This window comes from Balaenoptera physalus (genome assembly GCF_965194825.1).
Source record: "Balaenoptera physalus genome assembly, chromosome: 1".
NCBI classification, from domain to species: Eukaryota; Metazoa; Chordata; class Mammalia; order Artiodactyla; family Balaenopteridae; genus Balaenoptera; species Balaenoptera physalus.
Window position 1 is genome coordinate 161208909 of NC_138882.1, and position 20556 is coordinate 161229464.

General features: G+C 46.4%; 2 long non-coding RNA genes across 7 annotated transcripts in view; one reads left to right on the forward strand and one right to left on the reverse strand.

Moving 5' to 3' along the window:
* Positions 1-20556, reverse strand: part of LOC309642688 — a 119531-nt gene that overhangs the window by 57280 nt on the left and 41695 nt on the right. The gene's annotated exons all lie outside the window — the stretch shown is intronic.
* Positions 4803-19268, forward strand: LOC309642679. Of its 6 annotated transcripts, none has more exons than XR_014253315.1 (5): positions 4803-5766; positions 5939-6024; positions 7145-7498; positions 8960-9202; positions 9321-19268. It is a non-coding gene; the product is annotated as an uncharacterized lncRNA (long non-coding RNA). The 6 variants fall into 6 exon arrangements; XR_014253316.1 differs by having other exon boundaries at positions 7145-7387; XR_014253317.1 differs by having other exon boundaries at positions 7300-7498.

Consider the following 20556-nt stretch of genomic DNA (forward strand, 5'->3'; position numbering starts at 1 on the left):
ATATACCCTGAGAAAACCATAATTCAAAAAGAGTCATGCACCACAGTGTTCATTGTAGCTCTATTTACAATAGCCAGGACATGGAAGCAACCTAAGTGTCCATCAACAGATGAATGGATAAAGAAGATGTGGCACATATATCCAATGGAATATTACTCAGCCATAAAAAGAAACAAAATTGAGTTATTTGTAGTGAGGTGGATGGACCTAGAGACTGTCATACAGAGTGAAGTAAGTCAGAAAGAGAAAAACAAACACCGTATGCTAACAGATATATATGGAATCTAAAAAAAAACGATTCTGAAGAACCTAGGGGCAGGACAGGAGTAAAGACACAGATGTAGAGAATGGACTTGAGGACACGGGGAGGGGGAAAGGTAAGCTGGGACAAAGTTAGAGAGTGGCCTGGACATACATACACTACCAAACCTAAACTAGATAGCTAGTGGGAAGCAGCCGCATAGCACAGGGAGATCAGGTCAGTGCTTTGTGTCCACCTAGAGGGGTGGGACAGGGAAAGTGGGAGGGAGATGCAAGAGGGAGGAGATATGGGGATGCATGTATATGTATAACTGTTTCACTTTGTTATACAGCAGAAACTAAACACCATTGTAAAGCAATTATACTCCAAAAAAGATGTTAAAAATAAATAAATAAATAAATAAATCAAATGGGTAACCAACAAGGACCTACTGTACAGCACAGGGAACTCTGTTCAATATTACATAACAACCTAAACAGGAGAAGAATTTGAGAAAGAATAGATACATGTATATATATAACTGAATCACTTTGCTGTACAGCTGAAACTAACACAACATTGTTAATCAACTGTTTTCAATATAAAATAAAAAGTTAAAAAAAAAACAAGACAGAGTGGGGGGTAAAGAAATGTAGATAATTATTGACAGAGATTTGGTGAAGAAAAAATACAAATAGAGAGGGAGCTGGAGGGGGGCTAAGTAGAAGAGGAATTTTTGTTCCTATTTTAAAATGTGGTAGAAACTTGAGTCGAGGTGGGGGGAGGGGGAAGGGTAACAGAGAAAGGGGAAGACCTTGAAGACACAGGGAAGAGAGGGGAGGGACAGTGGAGCAAGGAGCAGGCCCCAGAACAGGGTCACCTTCAACACATCAAGGCTAAACGGATGACTCAGTAAATCCAGGGATGGGTCAGCCACAGACTGACGGCAGCCACAGAACAAGTCAGAACAGATACATCGTTGGAGGAGAAAAGGCTGAGCCAAGGAACCACCAAAGACAAGAGAAAACATAACCAACAAGCCTCTGGAAGAGCCTGAGACTTAAAAGGGCTGAGTCAGACATCATCCGTTGGGCAGCTGACGAGGCACTTTCTGCAGCTTCTCATCTGAAGCTCTGACTGCTGCTGGGGGACAGGCAGAATTACGATGCGACTTGCGTGGAGGAAGAAACTGAGATCCAGAAAGGCCTTAGGGTTACTGAATGACACACAGGTGACTGAGGTTACCAAAGGACACACAGAGCCCCCGGGTGAGGAGGCAGGGAGCCCAGGGAGGGCCTGGGGCATCCTCTATCTGGACACATGAAGAGACGCCCTTGAGGCCCCGCCCAGAAGTGGGCACTCTTTTATACAGTTGCCCTTTTTCCACCCTCCTCCCTGGGCTTCTGAGATAGTCTTCCTGGTTTTCTACCTCTTGGATATTTCTCAAGAGACTTTGCAGAGTACCGCTTCTCCCTCCAACCATTTACAGATCCAGAACTGCATTCACCTTATTCCACCCCAGACTCCTCCTTCCGTGCTCCCTACTTGGTGGTTGGCACCACCAGCCACAAATCTGCCTCTGCCTCTCCCCAACATCCTGCCAATCACCAATCGCTGTGTCTTCTGCCTCCTAAATACCGTGTGAGCCTGCCCGCTCTCTCCATCCCCAGGCCTTGTCGCCCTGTCTTGCCTGAGCCCTGACTCTTGGCCTCCCCAGTCCACCCTCCAGACTGCTACAGCCTGAGCCTCCTAAATCACAATAATGAGGTTCTTGCTCAGGCATTTAAGGATCTCTGCCGGCTTCCTACCTCTGTTGGGTAGAGCACAAACTAGCATTCAAAGCCCTTTATGATCTGGCCCCTGCCAGATTCTCCAGCCTCATCAACTCTGAACACATCCCACCCTCCAGCCACACCTACAACTTGCCATTTTTCAAATGTTCCACACCACTGTCTAGGTTATTTCTACTTCCTGGAAGATCCTCCTTCCCACCACCATCTGCCTAAAGCCAGCTCAGGTATCTACTCCCGTAAGAAGCTCTCCTGACCCTCCATCCCATGGGGTTAACCCCTCTACGTGCACTTTTCCCCACTCCTCTTGTCACACTCTCACACTATACAGTGATTGTTTCCCTGCCTGTCTACCCATCAGATGTGACAGAGATTCCCAGGTGGCCAGGGGAGAGTTCAGGACCTGAAGCATGCTCGTGCTCAGTTACCATTGGCTGGACTGTGTTGATTGTCACAGTGTATACCGATCTACCATACTTTGTCGTTCACTTACTCATTGCTCTGTTATTGCCACTTTTCCCCACGACACATAGTCAGCTCAAAACATCTTTAGACAAATACGGGTTTTTTTCCCTTTCCATTATTTACTTGGAATATATTCCCCAAACTGCTTTTACTTGGCCAAAGGTTATACTTAAGAGTGTGGCTTTTATTTATTTTTTTTGTTTGTTTGTTTTTTTGTTTTTTTGTTTTTTTTTAATAGCTACTTTATTTATTTATTTATTTATTTTTGGCTGTGTTGGGTCTTCGCCTCTGTGCGAGGGCTTTCTCTAGTTGCGGCAAGTGGGGGCCGCTCTTCATCGCGGTGCGCGGGCCTTTCACCATCGCGGCCCCTCCCGTTGAGGGGCACAGGCTCCAGACGCGCAGGCTCAGCAGTTGTGGGTCACGGGCCCAGCTGCTCCACGGCATGTGGGATCTTCCCAGACCAGGGCTCGAACCCGTGTCCCCTGCATTAGCAGGCAGATTCTCAACCACTGCGCCACCAGGGAAGCCCAAGGGTGTGGCTTTTAATAGGCATTGCCAGATAGTTCTCTAGAAAGATTGTGTTGATACATATCACTACTAAGTGTGTGCATGGATCCCTGCAACACTGCCAGCACTGGGTTTTACTATTTTCATTCATATTTACTACTTTACCAGGTATGATTGGTGATGGTCTCTTCCTTCAAGGAGCCTTCTCTAGTCCTAGAGAGGCAGCTATCATGCCATGACAGAAGGCAGCCAAGGAGACTGTGGGAGCCTAGATGGAGTGGAGGTGAGGTCTAATCCAGGCGGTGAGGTTCAAGGAAAACTTTCTAAAGGAGATGACACCCAACTTGGATCCAACCAGTTGACGTTTCCTCTCACCTTGCCTTCCACAACATCCTGACCTGCTTTGGCTTTCCCAATCGTCTCTCCACCAGTCTTCATTCATCTCCTGCCATGAGGCTCCCATGTCCAGAGACAGCAAAGTACAACAGCTCAATGGGAATAGATATTTTTCCCATCTCACAAATGAGGAAACTGAGGTTCACAGGGACCATGCAGCTAGTGAGGGACGGGGCTAGAATTTGAACCAAGCCCTATATGATTGCCCCTGGGCCCCTGCTCACCCAGCTACCTTCACTGAGAAGGGAGAAAGAGGACACTTCCTGGAAAGACTATGTGCCAGGCCCCAAGGAAGCCACTTCTCAACTATCACTCCATTCACAACAGCCCTGCAAGGTAAGAAATACCAGCCAGAGTCTACAAAAGAGGAAACTGAAACCCAACAATGACCTTTCCAAGGTCACACAGTGGGGCAAGTCCAGTGGGACCCAGAATGTCCAGGAACATAGACTCTCCCTCCTAGGGAGGGCTCCCCACCCCCACTTCCCTACCACACTCATCTCAGAGGGAGCAACGCCAGCTGAACAGTGTGATAGGTTGAATTGTGTTCCCACCACATTCATATGTTCAAGTCCTAACCCCTCGTACCTTAGAATGTGACCTTATTTGGAGGTAGGTTCTTCAAAGAGGTAATCAACTTTAATGAGGTCATTAGGGTGGGTCCTAATCCAATATGACTGGTGTCCTTATAAAAAGGAGAAACTTGGACACAGAGACAGATATACCAAGAGAGAAGATGATGTGAAGTCACACAAGGAGAAACTAGACAAGGAACACCAGAGGCTCCCAGAAGCTAAGAGACAGGCCTGGAACAGATCCTGCTCTCACAACCCTGAGAAGCCGTCAACCCTGCCAACACCTTGATTTCAGACTTCTAACTTCCAGACCTGTGAAACAACAGATTTGGGGTTTGTTTTGCTTGTTTGTTTTTTTAAGCCACTGTTTGTGGTACTTCGTTACAGCAGCCCCAGGAAATGAACACTAAGAGAAAACGGCTACCCACCCCAAAAAGAAGAGATCCTGAAGAAATTTTTGAACACATGATTGTTGTGATTTTTAAAATTGCTAATGTTTTAATTATTATTCTATATTTCTATTGAAGAAAATTTGGAAACGATCAGACAGTATAAAGAAGAAAATTAAAACCACATGCCCTCTTTGGAAGTGAATTCTTGGGGGGGGGGTACACACATGCCCTCTTATTTTACTGTTAACATTTTAGTGAATTTCCTTTTAGTCTCTTTTTTCCCCCCTTGCAGTTACTAGAATCTCCCTTGCAAGGCTGCTGTGATGCTTGACTGAGAGACTGGGTAAAGTTCTTAGCACAGGGTAGAGCACCCAGTCCAGCACTATCAACGGTACATATTGTGCATATTTATATATATATATAAATATAGACATATAGACATTATATATATAGACATTGGATGAAACTGGATTCATGCTGTTTTATAACTTCCCCTTTTCACCTACCAGCACATCTGGAGTGTTTCCTCGTATCTTTAATGTCCTTCAAGAGCATGATATTTAATTTCTGCCCAGCCTCCCACCTGTGAATGTGGCATCACCTATTTACCCAATTCCCTCTCATTGAACATTTCAGGAATTTCCCATTTTCCCCAGTTATAAATAAGACTGGGATGAAAACAAGCTTTGATTTTAGGGTACATCCTGGAAGTAGAATTGCTAAGTCAAAGCATAACTCTTTTAAAAAGCTTCTGTATATAAAAAAATGTGCATAAGTTCCCGCAGAAACGCTGTATAATTTATCTCCTCAGCAGAGAAAAAGGCACTGACTTCCCCACGCTTTACCAACATCTGGTGTTTTCATTATTTTTTTGTCTTGACCAATTCTATAGGTAAGAAAAGCCGGAATCTCCTTTTCATTTGTACTTCGGGATTTCTAACATTTTCATAAGGTTTTTGTATTTCCTCGGTGAATTACGTTAATCATCCTTGGCTTGTGGTGTCCCAGGTCAGTTCCTTTCATTGTTATGGGTTTAGCAGGACTTGAAAGGGCTGCTGCAGATGGGGCCCCACGAGCAGTTTCCTCCCCGCCCTTCTCACCCTCCTCTTCCCACATTCCCATCCTCAGAGCTTTCCTCTGCTCCCCAGGGAACCTCTGTCATTCAAACTAGCCCTTGCTTTCCCTGGGAAAGCATCTCCACCACCTTTTGCTGCCTTCCCCCACCCCCCAAGCCCCACATGCCTTCGGTTCCCACCTCACCTCTCACCACGTCCAGCAGCCCAGCGCGTTCACCCCTGAAATTCCCCAAGGAGGCCCAAAACCACAGGGCACCCAGACTGACTTAGCCCTAGAACAAGCATCCCAGCCTTGCTCTGCTCTGGCCTGAACACAAGGAGATGGTGAGCGGTTCAGAGGAACAGTTGTCCCCAGGGGAAGGCCTGGGAGAGCAAGGCAACGGTGTGGGGTGGGAGAAAGAATGCTTTGGATGTCTTTTGGTGTTCCATGTCATTCCAGCACAGAACTCAAACCCCAGGTCGGCCACTTGAAGTCTGTCAACTCGCTATCTTGCAGGGTCACAACGAGGGGAAAATGCAACATGATGTGTACAGCACCAGGCACAAAAGTCGGTTGCGCTGATGACAAACCCCAAGGATCAGGTACTGCTGCTCCGGGAGAGACGGGCCTTGGAAGGGTCCAGTTTGCACTTGCGGCTGGAGAGGGAGCGTATCAGGCAGAAGGAACAGCTTGAACAAAGGCTGGGAGGCCAGAGGTGGGGCTGAGTAGGTCATGTAAGTGGAGGGTCTCAGGGCACCGAGGAGGCCCCAGGGTCAGTAGTCGGGGCTCACAGGGAAGCTCAGACCTCAGCTCGGGCAGTGGAGAAGGCCACGCCTGGCTCGGGAAACCTCAGTTTTCCTTCCTGCCCGTCTCCAACTTCACTCCTTCACTCCCCTCGGGAAGGCACTTGTATGTACGGCGGTCGGGCCTGGGCCGGGCCCCACCCTGGATCTTGAAGTCAGACGAGCCTCGACCTGAGTGATCAGGGCCCAGAGGACACCCCGAGGAGAGTGACTAAAACTGAGAGAGCTTCCCAGAAGCAGCCTTTGAGCCAGGCCTGGGGGTGCGAGTTGGTCAGGCGCTGGGAGGGGGAGGCAAGGCGGGCACCGCGTGCAGAAGGGTCGCCTGAACCCCGACTGGCCGGCCAAGCCTGGCTCCAGGGATGGTCTGCGAGCGCCACGAGGGTGGTGCGCGGGGGAGGGGCGGGATGCAGCAGGTGCCCAGAGACGCCCGGGAGGCCCCGGGCCGGCGGGGAGGAGGGAGCGGTCGGGGGAGGGGAGGTGGGGGGAGGGGAGATGGAGGGAGGCCGACGTCCCCCGCCCCATCCCCGAGGGCTGCCGCACGTAGCTCTCGTCGCTGGTCTGCTGCGTGTCCCGGCAGGTACAAAGGAGGAGTTGCGGCGGAGCAGGGCCTGCCCGCTACCTGCCGCGCCGCCCCACCCCCACCCCCACCCCCATCCCCGCCAGGGTTGGGGGGTGCCCCACGGAATGAAGCGGGGGGCGGGGTGGGCAGGGGCCCAAGAGCACACCGTCCGGGCCAGGCTGGTCTCCTTCACCCGCAGCTTACCCTCCCGCGGCCTCCCCAGGGCCCCTACGGCCCGGGAAGGAGGCGGGGTCCTTGTGTGGCCGACTGGATGTCTGAGGCCCAGACAAAGGGACTGCCCCGGTCCCACAGGGGTGGGAGCGAGGCGACTAGTGAAAGGCACGATCGTGTCTTTTGCAGGAGAGAAGCGAGGCCAGGGCCCCCTTTGTACTTGCCCCGACCTCACCCCCACCCCCCGTGTGAGGACGGGGACTGTGCCCCAGGCCCTCTAAGCGGAATTTGATGTACAAGAGCACTCAAGTACACAAGTCTGCGCTCCGGAATGTCTTATCTAGGAGTCAACCCAGATGGATCTGTCTCCAAGCAGCTCTTTACGCAAGATCGTCCAGTCCACATCAAAGGAAGGGAGAGGCGCCGATAGAGGTTAGAGGGAGACCAAAGCCTTCTCAAGCCATCCGTGGCTCCACCTCTGCACGTACCCATGCCCAGAGGATGCCCTCCCTCGTGGGCGCTCACAATCCCGCACACACACAGGTAGCCCCGCCCGCGCATGCGCCTGTGTGTTGTCCCCACAGACCCGTGTTCCCATCTGATTTCAAACATGCACGCGTACGTTCGGGCTCCCCAGGAGCCACCCAGGTTCTGAAAGTCAAGGAGGGCTGGAGAATGAACCCTAGAATGATCCTTTGGGATTATCCCTCCTATTCACTCCCCGGACCCTCACTTTGTCCTCCATGCAAGGCAATCCTGGGGCAGATGGGAGAGGAGAATTGGGCCAGGCTAGTTGGAGATCAAAAGCACTTTGGGAGGGAATGTCCCCTGGATGGGAGCGGCTGCCCTCCCCCACCACACCAGCCCAGTGCAGAGGGACCTCCCATCCCCCATCAAAGCAGGCCAGAGGACCACCCAGGATAGGTGTGAAAGCCACAGAAGAACAGGGAGCTAAGAGACGAGGCCCCCTTCCAGTTGTAGGGGAGGGGAGGGAGTGGCTGCCTCACTTTTCTAATCATTACAGTGGGGTGAGGGCTGTTCCCTGTGATTGGGGCCCCTCCACTTCTGCCCTTCTGCTTTGGAGCTGATCAGCAGACCCAGGGAATGGGGCCCTTATGCTCATATATACACACACACGCACTCCCCTACCCTTGCAACCTGGCCTAGAGCCCCCATTCCTGGAGGAGGAACCCTGGGAGCAGCAGACAGAAGCTCTGAGGCAAGGCGCCGAACAGCCTGGTATAGTCTCCCCTTTGTCAGCTAGAGAGGAGTGAGACCAGGCCCCTGCCCTGCGGGTGTTTAGACCATGAATAACAGGCACGTACACACATGCAGGCGCGGGGCTGCAGCCCAGGTGCTGAGGGCTCAGGACCAGTGTTCAGAGAGGGAGGGAAGACCCCCCCCCCCACCGAAACAGGCACAGGGCTGGGTACACAGGTACCCTCAATACTATCTGGTGACTGAATGAAAGAACCAATGAGTGGGTGAATTCAGTGGATAAATGAATGAATGTCCGAGGCCATTAATTTATTTGGGTGGAAAACCCTCGGCATGCCCAGGCTGGGACTTTTTGTGGATGTCACTGCTCTTGCCCTAGTATGTGTCATCACCCCAGCAGGCTACAGCTCCCCCGGGGGCCAGAAAACCCTTTGTTTGAGCCCCAGCCTAAGGCCAGACATTCATAAGGTGGCCAAGCAGTGCTCGCCGCCAATCAAGAGTGGGCGTTGATGTGTCCACCTCCCCACCAGACTGAGAACTCTTCACAGGAGTCTTCAGTATCCGGCTCAAGTTCCTTCCCATCCTCCACCCCAGTGTCCCCTACAGTGAAGGGCCAACTGTGCCAAAAGAGAAGGACCTGGAATGAAGGCAGGCCTGGCCACTTCCTGGCTGGGTGGCCTTAGGTAGTCATTTCTCTCTGCGAGCCTTAATTTCCCTGTCTGAAGAATGGAGACAAGATGCCTTCTTTGGAAAATAAAAAAAGGCCTTCTTTGCTTTGCTTTACAGGATGCGGGGTCACCTGCAGCACCACCCCTCTCTGAGCGCCCTCACTCAGCGCCCAGCGTTCTTTGTTCACCTACACACCTCTTACCCACCGCTCCCTTTATATCTGCCTTTGTACCTGCACTAGCAGTTCCCCGAAGACAGGAATTGGGGCTCCCTCTGTCTCTCTGGGCCCTCTATTGCCCAGCAATGCCCAACACATGGTGAAGCACGTGACAGTGAGTGGAAGAAAAGGCTCCTTGAATGGTTAAGTGATGAGCGAAAGCATTTTGTTAACCAGACAGGGCTGTGTGAATATGAGGGCTTTGGTCATTATGACAGTAATTTAAATCATAGAGGTTCAGGACATGAACATATCTTACAGGTTAACTGAATCCTCCCATTAGACAGATGAGGAAACCGAGGTCCAGAAAAGACTGCCAGGTCATTCTCCTCAGACCACGCCCCCTCCCCTGCTGGGCTCAAGCCAGCACAGACACAGGGAAGCCCAGAAGGAAGGGCCCAGTCTTCCTTCCTCCAGTGACTGCCTTCTTCCAGACACCTGAGAGTCATGAGTGTATCTGGGGTTCTTGAGGGCTGAAGACGAGGTCCTGCTGTAAAGAAGCTGTGAAGTCTGAGTTTGCACTTCAGTGGAAGACAGCGGCAGTGACAGCAGTGTGTGGAGGGGAAAACTGGAGCCTTAGCTCGGAAGTTCCCAGTGGAGCCCGGGGCAGTGGAATCAGCATGGACTCCAGAGCCAGGCCAGCCTGGTTTTGACTCCTGACTCTGACGCTCAGCTGGGGGGTGACTTGGAAAGTTACTTCATCCATGAGCCTCAGTTCCCCTCACCTGTCATATAGGAATACTAATATCTACCTGACAATATAGTTGAGATGATTCAATAAGAACATAAGCAAAAGTGTCTGTTATGGACTGAATGTGTCTCCCTAGAATTCCTATGTTGATACCCTAACCCCTAGTGGGGCTGTATTTGGAGATGGGACTCTAAGGAAGTATAATAATTAAGGTTAAATGAGATCATAAGGTGGCCCTGATCTGATAAGGATCAGTGTCCTTAAAAGAAAAGACATTAGGGAATTCCCTGGCAGTCCTGTGGTTTGGACTCCGTGCTCTCACTGCCGAGGGCCCAAGTTTCAATCCCTGGTCAGGGAACTAAGATCCCACAAGCCGTGCCTGTGCGGCCAAAAGAAAAGACACTAGAGAGCCTCCCCGCCACCCCCCGCCCCAAGTACAAACAGAAGAAAGGCTATGTGGTGGGTGACATGGCAACAAGGCCGCTGTCTACAACCCAGGAAGAGAGCTCTCACCAGAAACCAACTACACTGGCACCCTGACCTCAGAGTTGCAGCCTTCAGAACAGTGAGAAAATTAATTTCTGTGGTTTAAACCAAAGAGTCTGCGGTATTTTGTTATGGCAGCCCAATCTAATACAATGACTAAATAAGTAGGAGGCCATAATTGTTCTCCCTCTTGACGTCTCCAGTTTCCCCTCTACTCTCAGGATGGAATAAGGAAAGAAACTGCTGCTCCTTCCCCCACAGTTCAGAGGCCACTGGAAGGAAGGTAGTGCTGTCGGGTGGTGAAAGTGGTACCCCAAAGATATCCACATCAAATCCCTGGAACCTGTGAGTGTTCTCTTATTGGGCAAAAGATGTGATTAAGTTAAGGATCTTGGGAAGTGGAGCTTATCCTGAATTGTCCAGGTGGGCCCTCAATATCATCCCAACTGTTCTTATAAGGGAGAGGCAGAGGGACAGAGAGGAGAAGACATACATACACAGAGAAGGAAGCATAAAGACAGTGGGAGATTGGAGCCATGTGGCCACAAGTCAAGGAACGCCTGCGACCACCAGAGGCTGGAAGAGGCCAGGAGCAGATTCTTCCCCAGCGTCTCGGGAGGTAGTGGGGCCCTGCCAACACCTTGCTTTCAGACTTCTGGTCTCCAAAACCGTGAGAATACATGTCTATTGTTGTAAGCTAACCAGCTTATGATACAGCAGCCACAGGTAACTAAGATAGGGTTATTGGTCCTGCCTCCAACTCAGCCAGCCCCCTGCCTCTGTACCTTTCATCTCCTAGCCACACCTGGACCGGGACCCCCCAGACACTCACCCACTAAGCCCTAAAGCCCAATCCTAAGTGGGATGGGACATCTGCCACCCAGAGCGTAGACTGAGTCACAGCTGCCACCTGAACCCACTGGACTCAGCACCAGTTCTCTGCGCCATCAGACCCCAGTAGGAGTGGGAGGTGGTGTGCCTCCTGGGGCCAAGTACGGGTTAGTGGGGAAAAAACACTAACTTGGGAAAGTCAGGGGGTCTGTATTTAAATTTTGCCTCTCTATGAACTTGAGCAAGTCACTTGAGCTCTCCGGGCCCCAGTTTTCTCATCTGCCGATGCCCGGATTGAAGTGCGTGATTTTCCTGGGCACGTGCAGTTCTGACTGTGAATGAGCAGAGAAAGGGGTGGGAGGGTTTGGGGGAGGAGGCAGATAATCAGTGCCGAGCATAAACGTGTTCAATTCTATAAGCGGGGTTTGGGTTTCTCTCGTGGATTGGATGAGAAGCAGTGTCACACAGGGATTCAAGGCTTGGAAGGAAGGAGCGCTTGGGGTTAGAGGTCTGCAGGAGAGGTGTCCATCAAAGGCCCACCCTGTCACACCCCTTTCCAGGAAGGTTGCTCGGTCTCCAACCCCCGCAGCCCAAGTGGCTACATTCGGACTGTGGAACTTTGTCTCCTGTGGACAGAACCAACTGGAAGAAGGGGGCACCTGAGGAGAGGGCTGCCTGGCAACCAATGACATGGAGGGAAAAGATGAGATGGGCCACCATATTGTCGTACTTGGGAACTTGAACTGGGAAACATGGGAAAACGTGATAGGAAAATGGAGACAAAGAAGTCACACTATAGAGAAGTGCAGAGATCCGAGCCTGGTCAAGCCAGTGACTGAAAAGAGAAATTAAAAGAAGTGAGTTAGTAGCCAGCAGAATGAGGTGAAGCAAACTGGGATGGTAGTCAAGTCAAGTTAATGTTAAGTCCCATTAACACACTGGGATGTGTTAATGTTGAGCTGTGAAAGTAAAAGGCCATGCACTCCTGCAGCTGGCTGTCCTAAAGGGTTCTAGCACTGGAGGGGAAAGGCCTCAGACTTAGAATTAGTAAGAACTCTATTTATTCAAAGTGCACTGCAGGGAAGAAGGAAGAAATGCTCACCAACCAGAACTGAGGACTACCACGCTAGTTTCTTTTCTTTTCTTTTCTTTTTTTTCTTTTGCGGGATCTTAGTTCCACGACTAGGGATTGAACCGGGTGGCAGTGAAAACTTGGAGTTCTAACCACTGGACCACCAGGGAATTCCCAACCACGCTAGTTTCTTAACATATCAAATCTACAGACTTCTAAGCTACTAGGACTGAGTTCAGCAAGGTCACAGGATATAACGTCAATACTCTAAATTCAGTTATATTTCTATCTACTGCCAATAAGCAATTGGAAACTGAAATTTTTAAAACATCTTTTTAAATAGTATCAAAAAACCATCAAAGACTAGGTGACACATTTATCAAGATAGATGCAAGATATGTATATTAGTTATCTATTGCTACATAAAAAGTTATCCCAAACTTAGTTGTTTAAAACAACAGACATTTCCTATCTCAGTTTCCAGGGATCAGGAATTTAGGAGCAGCTTAGCTGCTAGATGGTCTGGCTCAGGGTCTCTCATGGTTGCAACCCAGATGTTGGCCAGAGCTGCAGTCATCTGAAGGCTTGATGTGGCTTTTAGCAGGAGGCTTCAGTTTTGCATCACATGAGGCACTCCATAGGACTGCTCACAACATGACAGCTGACTTCTCCCAGAATGAATGATCCAGGAGAGAAAGGGCAACCCAATTAGAAAGCCACAGTGCTTTTCATGACCTAGTCACTGAAGTCCCACACTGTCCTTTCTGCTTTATGCTGTTAGAGCAAGTCAAATCACTAAGTCCAGGCCATACTCCAAGAGAGGGAAATTCATCTCCACCTCTGGAAAGGAGGTGTATCAAATAATCTGTGGACTTACTTTTAAAATCACCATAACCAGTACACTGGAAACAATAAAACATTGCTGAGAGAAATTTTTAAATGGAAAGATAAGGCATGTTGGGCTTCCCTGGTGGCACAGTGGTTAAGAATCCGTCTGCCAATTCAGGGGACACAGGTTTGAGCCCCGGCGCAGGAAGATCCCACATGCCGCAGAGCAACTAAGCCCATGCGCCACAACTACTGAGCCTGCGCTGTAGAGCTCACGAGCCACAACTACTGAGCCCACGTGCTGCAACTACTGAAGCCCGCGTGCCTAGAGCCCATGCTCTGCAGCAAGAGAAGCCACCGCAGTGAGAAGCCCATGCACCACAACGAAGAGTAGCCCCCACTTGCTGCAACTAGAGAAAGCGCACGCTCAGCAATGAAGAACCAATGCAGCCAAAAATAAAATAAATAAAAAATAAATAAATTAAAAAACAAAAACTGATGATAAATAAAAAAGAAAGATAAGGCATGTTCATGGATGGGATGACTCAATATTGTTGAGAAATCACTTCTCAGATTGATCTATAGATTCACTACAATCTCAATAAAACACCAGCAGAATACTTTTACAGAGATTAACAAGCTAATTGCCAAATTTATACGAAAATGTGAAGGTCCTAACATAACCAAAACAATTTTGTAAAGGAAGAACAAAGTTTGAGGATTACGCTACCTGATTTCAAGACAATATAAAGCCACAGTAATCACTTTGATGTAGGGATGGATATTGATGTGATATAGGGATAGATATATAAATCAACGGACTAAAACCGAGTCCAGAAACAAACCCACACATACGTAGTCAATTCATTTTTTATAAAGGGACCAAGAGAATTCAATGGGGAAAGGATAGTCTTTTCAACAAATGGGCTGAAACAATTAGGTATCCATATTCAACAAAACAAATCTCAACCATCACATCAAATACAAAAATTAACTCAAAATATGTCCAAAAAATCATAGGAGTTAACACTATAAAGTTTCTAGAAGAAATGTAGGAGAAAATTAGTTTTATCTTAGTTTAGGCCACTGTTTCTTAACTTGGGGCAATTTTCCCCAGGGAACATTTGGCAATGTCTGGAGACACTTTCAATTGTCACAGCTGGAGGGGTGATGCCACTGAGTTAGTGGGAAAAGGCCAGGAATGCTGCTAAACATTCTAGAATACACAGGACAGCCTCCTACAACAAAACATTTTCTAGCGTAAAATAACAACAGTACCAAAACTGAGAAACCCTGGGCTAAGCAAAGATTTCTTAGATAAGGCACAAAAGTCAGAAACCATAGAATTTGAAAAATGCAAAGATTAAACTTTACCAAAAAAAATAATTTCTGCTCTTTGAAAGACACCATTAAAAAAGCAAAAGGCAACTCACAGATGGGTGAAAGCATTTGCAAAACATATTTCTGATAAAGGACTTTTATCCAGAATATATAAAGAACTCTTACAACTCAAAGTAAGAAGATGACCAGTTTTTTTAATGGGAGAAGATTTGAACAGATACTTCACCAAAGAAGATATATGAATGGCCAGTAAGCACACAGAAAGATACAAGTCATTAGAGAAATGCAAACTTAGATCACAATGAAATGCCATTGCACATCCATTAGAATGACTAAAAAATTTTAAAAACTGACCATACCAGTGTTGGCAAGGATGTGGAGAAACTGGAAGTCTCATAAGCTGCTGGTGGAGATGTAAAATGGCACAACTTTGGAAAACAGTTGCTAGTAAAGATAAATATACACTTACAACCCAGTAATCCCATTCCTAGGTATTTACCCAAGACATACTTACCAAGAGAGGTATTTACCTAAAGACTTACAAGTGAATGTTCATAGCACCTTTATTCATAATAGCCAAAAACTGAAAGTAACCTAAATGCCAATTAAGAGGTAAATGGGTTAACAATCTGTGGTACATCCATACAATGGAATTTACTCAGCAATGAAAAGAAACAAACTGCTCAAGAATATGGATGAATCTCAAAATCATTATGTGGGGTGAAGGAAGCCAGACACAGAAGAACGCATATGGTATGATTCCATTTATAAGAAATTCCAGGAAATTCAAAATTACAGTGATAGATTAGTAGTTGCCAGGGGCTGGGAGGATAAAGAGGGGACTGACTTCAAAGGGGCACAGGAATATTTTGGGGTGACAGAAATGTTCTATATCTCAATTGCGGAAGGGGTTACACAACTACATACATTTGTCAAGACTCATGATATTTTATACTTGAAACTGAGGAATTTTTATTTCTATAAGTTGTACCTAAACAAAGACTATTTTTTTAAAAACTACAGGCTTCTTTTTATACCACCTCCAAGATTCACCTTGGGGTCAGCAGTGGAGGAGGAGCCTTATAACACCAAGGTAGGAAAAATGACAACTTGGGGAATTTAACCAAGAAGAGGAAAGTGCACTTAGCACTCTAATTATCAAAATTTTTAAATCTGAAAGGAGTTCTAATATACTGTACATTTGAAAGAGTTTACTGTTTTTTTCCAGTAAAATATATATGGGTTATAGTATTTGCCCAGTGACGATTACCTATCAAAGATCTATAAAGGGGGTCACATAGCTTGTCCAGGGAATAAGTCATTTAAGAATCTCTTCATTCATTGAGATTTCTGACGTTTAGCACCTGACATGGAGTTCTGCTGATGAGACGGGGGCTGCATTCCTCATTTTTAGGGGCCAACCTCCACGTAGACCTCCTGAAGCCCATGCTATAGAGTCTTTGTAATAGTCAGGGGATTTCACTTACTGCACCTTACATACTCTTATACAAATGCCCCCTTTGTCCTTTGTTTCTTGACACTAAAGCTTGTCACTAGAAAAGGGCCAGAGTTCTAGTTTATGACTGAGGATTAGGTTAAGGTTAAATTGAGGATTATGCTCATGGAAAACCTAGTAGATATCGCTCCTAAAACTGTGTCTAACACACAGTGTCAGTATAAATTGGTCACATAAATAAATGCATGAAAACTGGTTTAAACAAAAGGAATCTGTTAGTTGGCTTCAGGTGGCTCAAATAATATCATCAAGAATGAGGAAGGGGTCTCTCCCTCTCTCTGCTCTGACTTCTGCAGTGTCAGTCATAGCCTTCCTACCACCCACCATCATTCTACTAAAAGCCCCCTTGTCCCTCCCTGTACTGTTCTATAAAAGGGAGTCTCCCTGGTAGCACTTTCTCAAGAATCAGAAGAAGTATCCTTGTTTTTCATTGTCTCTGACTTGGTTCGGGGCCAGCCCTGGACAATTGCTGTGGATATACGGATTGGCTAAAACCAATCAGAACGTATTATCCTTGGTGCTGGGGAGTGAACTGCTTCCTAGAGACATAGGGAGAATGGGTGCTTGGTGGTCAAAAATGATAAATGTCACAAGGAATTTCAGGGTCTGGACTGGAGTTCCAGGAAGGCTCTGGCTTACGCTAAAGCAGTGAAAAGGTTGTGTTTTTTTAGATCAAGATAAGTAGGAAAAAAACATGTTACACTTTGCACCCTGCAGCCTACTCTTCAGACTTTGCCTAAAAACAAAACATCACCTAAGAGCTGTTCTTAGTGGTGTTTCTTATGTAGAAGAATATAAGACCACATGTAAAGATTTAAGATTGGGATCAGGGAAAGGGAAAACAAATTTTTATGTACATTATTGAATTATGGTGGTAATAATACTTTTTCATAAGGATAAAAAACATGGAAGGAGAGTCAATAATGTACAGGGGTTGATTGAAAGCAATTTAAATTTTTTAATTTTGTCTTCCACAAATATCACAATGTTTGTATAATCATAAGAACCAATCAGAGCAGAGTTTGAATTAGATTAGGGGTAAATGCTGGGGCGAGGACTCAGTCAGATGACATTTCCTTGGAGAAGTAATTTAACTGCTCTGAGCTTCAGTTTCCTCATATGTAAAACAGAGTTAATAATATAGCATCACCTCACAAGACTACTGTGAGGGTAAAATTTAAAATCCCACATAGTGTTTAGCACACAGTACCTTGTGCATAATAACCCACTCAATGCACACTGGCAGTCAGGATGAAGATACAGGGGCAGGGATGCTGTGTAAAGACCAGACTGGCCGTGACTGCTCAGAACTGGCATCAGATTTTTTAAACAGTTTCATTGAGGTATAATTAACATTCAATAAAGAGCACATGTTTAAATTATACAATCTGACAAGTTTTATCACACGTATACACACTTTAAACCATTGCCGCCGCCACCAAGATAACAAACATATCTGTCACCCCCAAAAGTGCCCTCTCATCCCTCTACCACCCTCCATCCCAGGGAACCCTTCGTCTGCTTTCTGTCACTGGAGATTAGTTTGCATTTCCTAGAATTTCATATGAATGGAGTCACACACATTATGTACTCTCTCTTTTTTGCTTGTTTTTTTGATCTGACTTCTTTCATTCACCTTGTTTTGAGATTTATCTATGTTGTTGCATATATAAACAGTTCCTTCTTTTTCACTGCTGAGAAGTACCCCGTTATATAGACATATCACAATGTGTTTATCCAGTCACCTGTTGGTGGACATACGGATCGTTTCCAAGTTTGGGTTATTACAAATAGAGCTTTTATTTACCAGTCTTTGGGTGGACATTTGCTTTCATATGTCTTGGGGAAATACCGACGAGTGGGATTGCTGAGGTGTAATGTTAGTGTATATCTTTACAAGAAACTTCCTGGCAGTAAATGTGGTGTTCCAAGTGTGGAGTTCCCTTGGAGAGGGTTGGGAGGCTGGGGGTCAGAGTCAGGGGTCTCTCACACACCCTCCCCACCTTCTCAAGCTCTCTGTTCAAATCTGGTATTCCAATAGGGCCCCTCCCTGCATAATGACACCCTGTCCCCATATGTGGGTGGGCATCAGAATCCCCTGGGGAGCTTTAAACATGGTCCCACCTGAAACCTCCTACTGAAAATATTGCCTGGTGAGGCCAGGTATCTGTGTTTTTTTAAAATGTCTCAGGTGATTCTGCCACGTAAACCGGCAAAGGAGCTCCCCACCTACTGGAATGAGTTTAAACCCCCAGGCAAAGCATTCTGCACCCCCGAAGCCTCATGCCTTGCCCCTCACCCCAGACATGCAGCCTAATGAAAAGGTTCCATATTCCCAGACATGCTCAGGCTCTCTCACCACCAAGCTTTCACTCATCTCTCTACCTTCCCCCTTCTCTACCCAGGGAACTTCTACAAGTCCTTTGAGACCCAGAAAAGGCCACTCCCCCCTACCCAAGCCTTCCACACCCATCCCCCAGCCAGGCAGAAATTTTGTCTTCCTCCTGAGTCTCACAGCACCACCCCCACCTATATCATAGCATCTGTCACTCACTCCGCCCTGAAATTACTGTCAGTCCTCCTGTCCCCGGACTCTGCATCCACAGCTCAACCTACAGCGGATCAAAAATATTAGAACATAAAAATTCCAGAAAACTCCAAAAGGCAAAACTTGAATTTGTCATATGCTGGCAACTATTTACATAGCATTTACATTGTATTAGGTATTATAAATAACCTAGAGATGATTTAAAGTATACGGGAGGATTGCCAATAGGTTATGTGCAAATACTGTGCCATTTTGTATAAGGGACTTGAGCATCCTCTGAGTTTGGTATCCACAGGGGTCCTGGAACCAATCCCCTGCGGATACCAAGGGAAGACTGTATCTAATAATACCTCTGCCAGACAGTTTGCGTCAGCAGCCTTGTTTAAGCTTTCTAAGAAACCTTTGAGGTAGGTCATGGTGACGATGATGCAAAGCCTGATTAGGTGAAAAGCCTGCTACAGTCCTTCTGCATGTGCTGCTAGACCCTTAAATCCTCACAACAGACAGATGAGGTAGGTACTGTTATTATCAGGCCCATGTTACAAATGAGGAAACTGAGGCCCAGAGAGGTAAGTGGTAGAGCCAGGATCTAACTCAAGAAATGCTCCAGGGCTTCCCTGGTGGCGCAGTGGTTGAGAATCTGCCTACTAATGCAGGGGACACGGGTTCGAGCCCTGGTCTGGGAAGATCCCAAATGCCGCGGAGCGACTAGGCCCGTGAGCCACAATTACTGAGCCTGCGCGTCTGGAGCCTGTGCTCTGCAACAAGAGAGGCGGCGATAGTGAGAGGCCCGCGCACCGCGATGAAGAGTGGTCCCCGCTTGCTGCAACTGGAGAAAGCCCTCGCACAGAAACGAAGACCCAACGCAGCCATAAATAAATAAATAAATTAATTAATTAATTAATTAAAAAAAAAAAAGAAAAGAAAAGAAAAGAAATACCTGGAAACATTAAAAAAAAAAAGAAAGAAAGAAATGCTCCAGCCCTTTTACAGATAAGGACACTGACACTCAGGGAAATAATTTGCCCAAATTCAACATTTTCTTAAGTAGCACAGTCATAATTTGCACCCAGGAGCCGCTGATCGCACAAGGCCCCTGTTTAAAACTTCTACTTAGTAATCCACAGGCCTAGCCCTTCTTTCTTCCTGGTCCTGGGACAAGGATTGTTTCCAGTTTGGGACTATTACAAATAGGGTTGTTATGAATATTCATGCACAAGTTTTTATAAAGCTTTCATTTCTCTTGGGTAAATAATTGGAAGAGGAATGGCTGAATCATATGGTAGGTATACATTTAATTTTTTAAGAAACTGTTTTTCCAAAGTGGTCAAACCATTCCACACTCCCACCAACAACATCTGAGCGTTCCAGTTGCTCCACATCTTCACCAACACCTGGTATGGTCAGTCTTTTTGATTCTAGCCATTCTAAAAGCTCTGTAGTGGTATCATATTGTACTTTAATTTGCATTTTCCTAATGACTGTGATATTGAGTTTCTTTCCACGTATTTATTAGCAACCATATATTTTCTTTGGTGAAGTGTCTGTTCAAATCTTTGCCCGTATTTTAGTTTTTGTTTTCTTAGTGCTGATTTGTGAGAGTTCTTTATGTATTCTGCAAACAAGTCTTTTGCCAGATATGTAGTCTTTGTTCTCCCAGTTTGCAGCTTACCTTTCATTTTCTTAACAATGTCTTCCAAGTGGTAAGTTTTAATTTTGATAAAGTCAAATTTGTCAGTTTTTTTATGGATGGTGCTAATTTATCTCAGCGATAGTTTATCATTTTTAGTGTATAGACCTTACATATATTTTGTCAGATTTCTCCCTAAATATTTCATATTTTTGATGCCACTAAAATTTTTTAAATTTCGATTTCAGACTGTTCGTTGCTAATGTGTAGAAATATGATTGTTTCATATATTGATCTTATAGCCTACATTCTTGCTAAACTCACTTATTAGTTCTAGTGCCTTTTTTTGTAGATTCCATAGGATTTTCTACAAACGTAATCATATTGTCTGTAAAGATAGTTTCACTTCTTCCTTTCCAATCTTAGTTGCCTTTTTTTTTTTTTTTAATATTATTGTATTAGCTATTTGGCTGTTCAACGTTGTCCCACAGTTCACTAAAGTCTTGGGGATTTTTTTAAAGTATTTTTTCTCTCTGTGTCTCATTTTGCATAGT